At 32.8% G+C, this 9937-nt stretch overlaps 1 long non-coding RNA gene across 1 annotated transcript; it reads left to right on the top strand.

The window, feature by feature from the left end:
- The first annotated feature begins 852 nt into the window (after nucleotides 1-852).
- LOC111087467 lies at nucleotides 853-3575 on the top strand. The gene is made up of 2 exons (XR_002612141.1): nucleotides 853-1035; nucleotides 3185-3575. It is a non-coding gene; the product is annotated as an uncharacterized LOC111087467 (long non-coding RNA).
- Nucleotides 3576-9937: the final 6362 nt, after the last annotated feature.

Genomic DNA, 9937 nt, shown 5'->3' with positions numbered 1-9937 from the left:
CATTAGTACTGTAACTAGCGATTTGTATTATTTTATGTATAGCTATAAAATATTTACCACCTTTTATTTTTATTTTTTTGGTTAAAAAAAAAAGGTATATCTGACTTACAGTGATGGAACAATAACTATTTATTATTTTCGTTTTTCTTTTCTATTCCAGATGCTCAGCTTGGTTGTGTGGAGTTACGATCCAAGCGATATTTTTCCGACGGATATTGCACTTCTATTAGGCCCATCACAGAGGTAGTGTGCTCCGGCATCTGTCTGCCTGTCCGTTATCTTACTTGGTATCATTTATTCTTGAAGCAGGTTCCTCGAAAGAAAGACATAGAATGGCGTTGTATTGAGGATGGAGTCCGTCGGAAGAGAGTCCGGTTGGTTTGCCGAAATGGCGAGCGCCGGAAATACAAAATCAAGGTCGTCACATCCTGTAAATGTGTAAGAAGAAAACGTGGAAGGAACAAGAAGTCCTTGAAAAACGAAAAACAGTGAAGTCAAGTAGTATTTTTATGCAACAGATGGGAAAATAGTGGTAACTTAAATCTTGTTGTCTCATCAGTATATGTTTTGTGTAATGTGCCAATTGTGTACTTGTGTAATTTTGCGAGAATAAAATTACATGGAAATTAGTTACCAACTAACTTCAGAAGTGGGACTGCTGTCATATGGATCTATTTAAGTGGAGAAACAATTAAAGAATGAAAGACTGGAAGAAATTTAAACTATGGAGAGAAGAAAAGAGGCAATTCTGGATGATGGATGGAACGAGACTAAATATATGGTAATTGAGGGATGTTATGAAGAGTTGAAAAAGAAGTGTTAAGAAACAAACATAACTAAATAAGCATTTCAGATAGTTTTGCAAAAGAAAACTGACGCCAGAATTGAAGTTATTATTCTATCTTGTCACCAAGATCTTGCTGAGGCTACAACAACTTCCCAGTTGATTATATGTACATCTTAAACTGTGTACAAATTACAAATTGAAAACAGTTCGTAATGTAACAAACATCTTGATGGTTTTATGTTAGCTGTGTAAGTGGTTGTTTTTTTGTTGTTGTTTTGTTTTATATTCACATGCTTGTATTTCTGTATTACTTAAGTTCAAAATTGTGCTATTCCCAGAAAAAGTTCCTTTTAAGTGGTTTTACCGTGGAAGAAAATGAGCTTTCGCCAAAATTACTCCCGGAGACTCTGGGATGAAAGATATACAGATAGCACTTGCTAAACATTGTGCTTCTAGAAAATATTCATTACAAGTATTTATTAAAGTGAGAAATCAAAATTAGTGTTTTAAAGAGTGCGATAATTATCTTGTAAAACATTTTTGTTTTATAACTGGGAATACCAGTGGAAAAGGAATTTTGTTACAATTTGTAATTAAACGGTCTTGTCATTAATTTGTACAGAAAATTAAACTTTCTGTGAATTTCGGAGGCTAATGGGGGGGGGGGTGATGTAATATATCAATGCACATTTAAAAAAGAAAAGTCTAAAAAATATCTTTCACCATTTTTAAACTAAATTACCAGTTTACATGCTGAATCGACACCTGTTGAGGCGGCATTTTGTTTCGTTCATTGAACCAATCATGCAGTTTCGAAACCAATTTACCCCATTTCCCGCACACTTATTGCCATTTTAGCATTGTGTTTCTTAGTGAATTTAAATCAAGAAACTTGTATAATATAAAGAATTTCCGGCTGTTAGTGTGATTTACTTATATTTGTTTATCGCTACGAGAAACATAACACACGAAAGAAGAAAAAAAAAGGAAAATAAGAGCAAAATCTTGAAGACACGAGCGTCACAATATCCATTGTGTGCAGGTTTATATTGTCAATAATAATGATGTGGTTGGTTTTTAACTTAAAGAATTAAAACTGTATATTTATCACAGAAAAAATATAAGCCTAAAAATTCTTTCAGAAACAATGGAGCTTACGCCTAACGTTTTGCATTAATGACAGCTTGTATTTGGTGGTGAAAGGTGATTTGATATTGCCTGTTGTGGTAATAGGAATGAGTCCATAGCTAGCTATTTTTATCTGCAGATTCATTAGGAATTTTTCTCCAATTACTCCTAAAGTACACTTGGTGGACAAGATCGTTTAGTATTGATTAATTACTCTGATACAAAATTCATGATTGAAATGTTACAACAAATAAATCTACCCTAGTGGCGCAGCGGTAAGTCTGAAGGCTTATGAAGCTAAAAATAGGGTTTCTGTACCTGTGGTGGGCACAATACAGATAATCCATTGTGTAGCTTTGCGCTTAACAACAAATAAACAAATCTAGTCTGTTGATACCGAGTTCTCGAACACTGACATCTCCACTTAAAGTTTGTCAGACATAGTCTTAACCTTATATAAAATTGGTTTAAAACAACTTCTATAAATAAGTTGAAACATTGTGATCAATAAGGTATGACTTAAAATTGTGTTGAAATACGCACCCAATTAGTTCAAGAAATGCTGTGGGCAAGATCTCGTGAAATAACACTGACGTTACGATTTGGGTTTCTCCTGTGTCAGGGTACGAGTTTTAATTATGCACATAACTACCAAACATTTTGTAGATTACCTTGTGAGCTATCTTTAGAATGTTTTTGACCTATTACATATAACGAATGATTTCCATAGCAATCCCAGTCTATCTATACAAATTGAATAAAATCGTACAGATTGTTATTTACACACACACACACACACTGAATAAAACAACACCCCTGTCTGCCCTGTTGGTCGGAAATAATATATCATTAAACTAGAAACAAAATTTGACAATAAAAGCATTTTTTGTATTAATATATTTTTCCTCTTTGTTTTAATTAACCTTTGAAGCTAATCATGTACAATAACGAAGATATCAGTATGGTTTCATAAAAGTTATTAATTGACTTGGTTTCAGTCATCCATTTTGATTTTGCTAGCTTCGAGAGAAGGAACTTTTTAAGCAATAATAATATTTAATTACTTAGTACAATGCCTTTGACTGAATTAGAAATAATTATGATTATGCTTAAGAGACCTCTAAAGTACACTAGAGTTACTAGACAATTATTAATTTTGAACTAAAATTATCACTATACAACCTACAAATAAATAAGTAGTATAATTTAAATTGTCGTGGTTATATTATTGATTTTACATTAAATATATCTTAATGTTTTCACTTTCAGAAAGAAATCAGTTGTTCATTCATGCGAGAGGAAATTTCAAACTCCTAGAAAAAGTCATTTACAGTTATAAAAGTCTCGGACTTGTTTAAGAGTCCTTCCCCAAACGAATTTTCAAGTGGATCACTAAATTAATAAAGCATTTTCATTACTTAACATGCAGGTGGAGAGTTCTATATCAGTGTTTTCATGTTAAGCAAATGAGGGAATATTTTGTGAAAACTGAGTAGCAATCAGTAGAATAAATAATGAATCATTTGCTTGATAGTTAGTTAAACTATTAAGAAGTATGAATATTTTCTATATTTTACAATGTCTGCTTGCTTAATTAAATATTTTCTGTGTATCTGTGCATACCGCATGATTTGACAATAAAGAATAGATAAGACAGTCAGATTTCTGTGTAATTCCGGTATATTTTTATTTTGCTATTGTTGTACATTTTGACAAACCCCCCTACTATTATGTGTTAAGTTATGACTAACTCTTCGTAATTTTTTTATACGTCTTTCCTGGGTTTTACGTTATTTATATACGGCTCTTGTGACAACATTTCGCATGGTCAATTAAGGAAAAATAATGACAAACAGAAGTAGTTTTTTCATAATTAACCTTGAGACGCAGCTAGGCTATACTTCTGAAGGGAAGTTTAAGATTTATTCTCATACTAATAGTTTGCACAACGAGACTTCTTTTGTACATTCGACCCTAAAGGATGAGACTGTAAGAATAAATAACAGGATTATAATTAATACTTATTGTTTGTAGCTGAGGACAATATACGTATTTCATGCCAACGACATTTTTTTTTTTTTAGTCTGTAAATTATGTAGTTAAGTATATGTTACATAACTTACTTTGACTCTACCCTTTCTTTCAAGTTCAAGAATTGGGGGTAAAAAATCAGAAGCGCCATCTTCTGTTTATTACTTAATACCAAGAAAGCATAAATCAAGGAAACTTTATACATGTCTCGCATCTTTCTGCAGCACCATATTTTTGATGTATAGCTTTATATAAAAGATCAAGCCATTAATATAGCTGGAAATAATTGCCAAATAGAATTACTCCATGAAAAGTATACTCTTGTGTATACGTTTTTAAATCATGTTTCAAAGAATTGTCAGATAAAACGAATGGTTTAATGATGATGATTAAATCCAAAACAGAAAAATCTAAATTAGTCAACTATTCAAATATACAAACTTACCATAAGTGAACAAAGCTACATAAGGACTGAAATTACTAACTATTGCATCACCAAATTCTATGAAATAATAAACTTTAAAGATAAATAATACATATATTCTGGATTTTTTTTTAATCGTCAGTTTAGAGAAAATCGTTGTTTAGGAGCTTTATACTGAACATTTATTGATTGATAGTCGTGAATATTTTTATCTAACAATTTTCCACGCTTCAGCTCCTTAATGCTGCTTATAGAAAACCACGTGGCACCGACAGTTACAATATGCCCACGTAGTTACGAATTTCTGCCAACATTTCTTAATGTATAATGATGAAGTCAAAGTTCCGTCGCTATGGCAATATGTGTTTTTGTGGACTGGTCTCTTCTACCCCCGCTGGTGTTTTGCATATTCGTACAAAAGTATTATTCATGTTTGGTAATGAATTATATATATATTGTTTATGCGTATATAGACATGAAACATTTTAAACAATTAGCAACTGAGATATTTTGAGCACTTGACACACAACTGTTACTTAGTAGACAACGTGAACGTTTTTTAATAAATGACGTTGGGACATGGGCGCCCGCAGGAAGGAGCAAGGGGGTCACTTGACCCCCCCCTGAATTTTTCAAAAAGAAAAAATATTACTAGATATGTAAAATTATTATTCTACGTTATTGAAAAATCATAAGGTATTTGTATTTCGATTTCATACATTTTTTCAAACTTGAGTTACTTGACCCCCTCCCCCCCTTAATTTTTTCTTGGTTGGTACAGATTTGTAAACACAAGATGCCGTGGGAGGTTTTAAATAACGGATAGACTCTGGTGATTTTTTTTTAAACACAAAAATCCGTAAGAGATTTTGTACGTAGAACGTTCTTATTACAGTACCTTCTCTGTGTTCTTGGTAAAGATTTGATCATAATAATCTATATCGTTTCCAAGTGTTAAATATTTTTTATAGGATGAACTATTATTTTCCTTACTCTAGGGATGTTTTTATACATTTGTGTCGGATTACGTAGAAATAATCATTGTAATAAATATCTGATAATTCTCACTTTTAATTAAACTTTTCCAGTAATTCAAGTGAGGCGAACATACACTTATTTTAAACTGGAAAATGTACTGAAACAAATGTTTTCGTAACTTTGAATCTCGTTTTCAGTCCTAAAATAATGATGTTTATCGAAAATAAATTACTGCAATTGATTTTTTTTTCTAAAATATTCACGTAACGATATTGGTTAAAACTTGTACGAGTTTTTATTTCTTTCTGCAAGGAATATAGTAACAAACAACTGACATCCCCCGGTGGGACAGTGGTAAGTCTTCGGATTTACAACGCTAAAATCAGGAGTTCTATTCCCCTCGGTGGACACAGCAGATAGCCCAATGTGGCTTTATTATAAGGAAACACAAAACAACTGACATTCAGTCGCATACGTTTTACAGTATGAATGAAATGAGACACATAAATGCAACGTAGTTAGGAATAGTGTAAATATGTAAACAAATCGCATTTGAAGTTTCTCAGGCAATTGGATTATTTCGACGGTAAACATGATAAGCAAACCAAGTAGAAAATAAATTGCAAACTGTAGTTCTATAAATGATACCGATATCTGGGAATTTATTAAACGTATAACAATTCAGAACTCGTGATATTAAAAAGAAAATTCTATTCATTTGATTGTCATAAAATGTTTGTACATTGGCCACCATCCATCGTTACTGCCTTGTACGATTTAAAAGGTTGATTTGAGGCTAATAAAGTTAGTAGTGGCGCTCATAACTAGGATTCTTGCAGGCTGAAAATAAGTAATGGCGCCTCATAATTAAAATTCCTGAGGGCTGAAAATAAGTAATGGCGCCTCATAATTAAAATTCCTGCGGGCTAGGAAGCTGTTCCTGATATGGATTTATAATTATACATGTGTATAGCACGTGCAATTTCTGTCTGGAAATCAAAGCTTATAGTTTTAATGATTGAACAAAAAATACCGCCTATCATCCAAACGGTGTAAAGTTTCTTGACACAGGATCGTTCTAACTTAATATTTAGGGACTGTCTGTTAAATTCACAAATTAACCAAGTTTATTTTTCCATGTACAGGGTGGTTCAAAACTATCCTTCCTATTTAAAGATTTAATAATTAAGGAAATACAACCATGCAGTTTTCAACATATTGTAGCCCAATTCAAACAGTGTTTATTGACATGAAAGAGGAATCCTAGGTGTGCACCATTAGTGGCTCTCAGCACGTCTAACCTATATTCGATTTCAGTCCACGTTCGCTGCAACATGGCCACAGTTACAGTGGTGATGACGTCCAATATCATGGTCTTAGCTCCGTGATATTTGCTATAGGTGTGCGATACACGATATCCTTAACATAACCCTATACTTCTTTCCTGTACGGGCGTCTGTAATTACGCTGCACCACAGTCACTGGCTTGGTCTCTGCAAGCCAAACGACACACTGAGACTTTTCTTGCACGGTTGCCATTTTAAGGAGTAACATTACTCACTAGAGTGAAAATAAAAACATGACGATAAAACTGTTTGAGTTGGGCTACAAGATTTTGAAAACTGGATGGTAGTATTTCCTTGGTTATTTAATTATTAAGTTTTAAAATAGGAAAGATGATTTTGGACCACATTGTATCATTTTCAAAGTTTTTTTCAAACATAGAAAAAGTTGGTTAGATATTCAGTGTTGAATACAAATTAGGAAAGAACTGTGTGAGATTATTATGTTTTATAAATTTCATTTACATGTTTTAAATGAATTTGAATAAAAGTACCTAATATTAGTAACAATGTGAGAAGCATTACATATACACGTATGTTTGTTTATCAAGTTCAATAAGGTTGGATAACGTATTCATTTTCATGCGATTTATATACATATATTTGTAGGTCAACAAACCGTTTATTTTAAAACCCACTATTACTGAAAGACCTCTCATTTTCTCCTTTGATATTTGTACAGTCGTGCAGGAGGGTGTATAATTACACGTGTTTTAAAAGTCGACTTGCTCCACACAACACCAGCAATTTCATCCCTTCACTTGCGTCACACCGTTAAATAATGATATATGTTTATATAAAGACACTGGTGCTAATATTAGTTTTATCTGACCAGAAAAAGACCACACCTTAACAAATTAAGCTATTGATAATGTGACAAAAGCTACAAGATCTAAGGTCACTATAAAAATCAAGCTTTATCCAACTGGCCTGTTATAATCAGTGTGCTGATTATAGGGGGTTTGGTTCATGCAGGTGTGACTGTGATAACTAGTTTGAGCTATGATTTCTAGAATAAACATGCCAGGTTTTCTGTTAAGATTAATTGTTACCGTCTCAAGTTGAACACTTAGTTAAACTGAACTTCCGTTACGAAAGAATAGAATAAAATATTCACGTGATCTACACAGTGTTAAAATTACTAGCTACAAACCGGCCAATCTTGAACGCTTAAACTGAGATCATTCTCACTAACCAACCATACGGGCACACAGTGGAAGGAAAATATGTGAGATGTGTTATGTCATCGTCAATCGACTTCAAAGCACATGCTCAAAATGAATAGAATTTTGGTGTCTAAAATTTTTTCCTAACTAGAAAAAATCCAGATAGCATAAATTTGAAATTATCACAATTATAAGCAAATAAAATCACAAATAACAAGATAAGTACACTTTTATCTAACCATAAGAGCAATAAGATTTATTTAATATTTGACAGGAATTCTGTTTTTTTTATTTTTTTAATTATGGGATTGTGATGTTGAATCTATGTGACAAGGTTTATTTATTAACTACATGTAGCTTAACTGGAAATAAAGCACGTAAAGACTGCATATTATAAACCTACTTATTTTGACGTGAATGAGTTGTAAATAAATGCTTTAAGAATCTAAAATGGATTTTTTGCAAAGCTTTTGTCGCTTTTTAAATGGAGGAAAGTAAATTTACAGCTAATCTCTGTATTCGAAAAGAAGCCAAACAACAATCTCAATCCCGTGAGTTTGACACAATGGTTTTAATTATTCTCGATTTCATTAAGTTTTCCAATGGAGTCTCTGTTAACCTTTGCAAACAACACATCAATTGTCCCAGTAATTATAGACCCATTAGTCTTGCATTAGTTGTTGTAAATATTTTGGAAAGTCTGTTAAAAGATGCTTTGCAAAGTCATTTAACAAATTTTAAAATTTTATTGGATAGTCAACATTGTTTCACTAAGGGAAGATCTTGCCTTACAAATCTTTTAACATTCTTTAAAAAGGGTTACTGCTTATGTAAAGGAGGGTAAGGGTGTAGATTTGGTGTATATGGACTTTCAAAAAGCATTTGACAAGGTGCCACATAAAAGGCTTGTAAGAAAAATGGGTCTATAGGTGTGGTGGATAAGTTAGCAAATTGGATAGAAGTGTGGCTGGATGGAAGAAAGCAGAGGGTTGTTACAAATGGAGTTCAGTCAAACTAGATTAATGTCACAAGTGGGATACCTCAGGCCTTAGTCTTAAGACCTTTGCTCTTTTTGATTTACATCAATGACATAGATGAAGAGATAGTCAATAAATTACTGAAATTTGCAGATGATATTAAGGTCTTGGGTGTTGCTAGCTGTGAAGAGGATGCTCCTGATTTACAAAAGGATTTAGATCATTTAGTGAGTTGCGCAAATAAATGGCAGATGGGTTTTAATTATAGCAGATGCAAAATAATGCATGTGGGTTATCATAATTTGAATTATAAGTATAATTTGGTTGGAAATAACCTTAAGAGTGTTATGAAGGAAAGGGATCTTGGTGTAATAGTCGACCAGTCTCTAAAGCCATCCAAGCAGTGTGCTGTTGCTAGTGGTAGGGCAAGTATGATTTTAGGTTGTATCTATATAAATATTGAATACAAGTCTCAAGAGGTTATACTTTCATTGTACAGGTCAATGGTTAGGCCGCATTTGGAATATTGTGTTCAGTCTTGGGCTCTTTACCTTAGGAAGAACATTAAATTGTCGGAAAGGGTTCAGAGATGTGTTACTAGAATGGTGCCTGGGATGGAGGGGTTGTCATACGACGAGAGGCTGAAATCTCTCAAATTGATTTCTCTTGAAAAAAGAAGAGTTAAGATTGTAAAGGGGGTTGATGGTGTTCATGCATCATCTTTTTCATTATTTAACAGTGAGAATAGTAGGACTAGGAAACACAAATATAAATTTTTGCAAGGTAGGAGTCACCTTCAGCTAAGACAGTTTCATTTTTCTAACAGAGTGGTTGGTCTTTGGAATGGGTTGCTTTCATATGTTGTAGAGACAGTAATTTTAAGTGAGTTTAAGAAAAAGCTTGATAAGTATATGAATGAAAATGGCTGGGTTGAAATTATTTTATTTTTTAAATCATTTTAATTTAGTTTTGAGGATGGAATAGCCGAAATGGACCAATAGGTCCCATGTTGTCCCAAAATATTATGTTATGGTATGTTAAAACATAGCTTTTAAAGTTTAAGTTTAAAGCCATTCTTGATCTTTGTGTTTCTAAATAACTGT

Source organism: Limulus polyphemus, unplaced genomic scaffold (genome assembly GCF_000517525.1).
Source record: "Limulus polyphemus unplaced genomic scaffold, Limulus_polyphemus-2.1.2 Scaffold2186, whole genome shotgun sequence".
Taxonomy (NCBI): domain Eukaryota; kingdom Metazoa; phylum Arthropoda; class Merostomata; order Xiphosura; family Limulidae; genus Limulus; species Limulus polyphemus.
The sequence above is the reverse complement of the archived record's forward strand: the minus strand, read 5'-3'. Positions and strand labels throughout refer to the sequence as shown.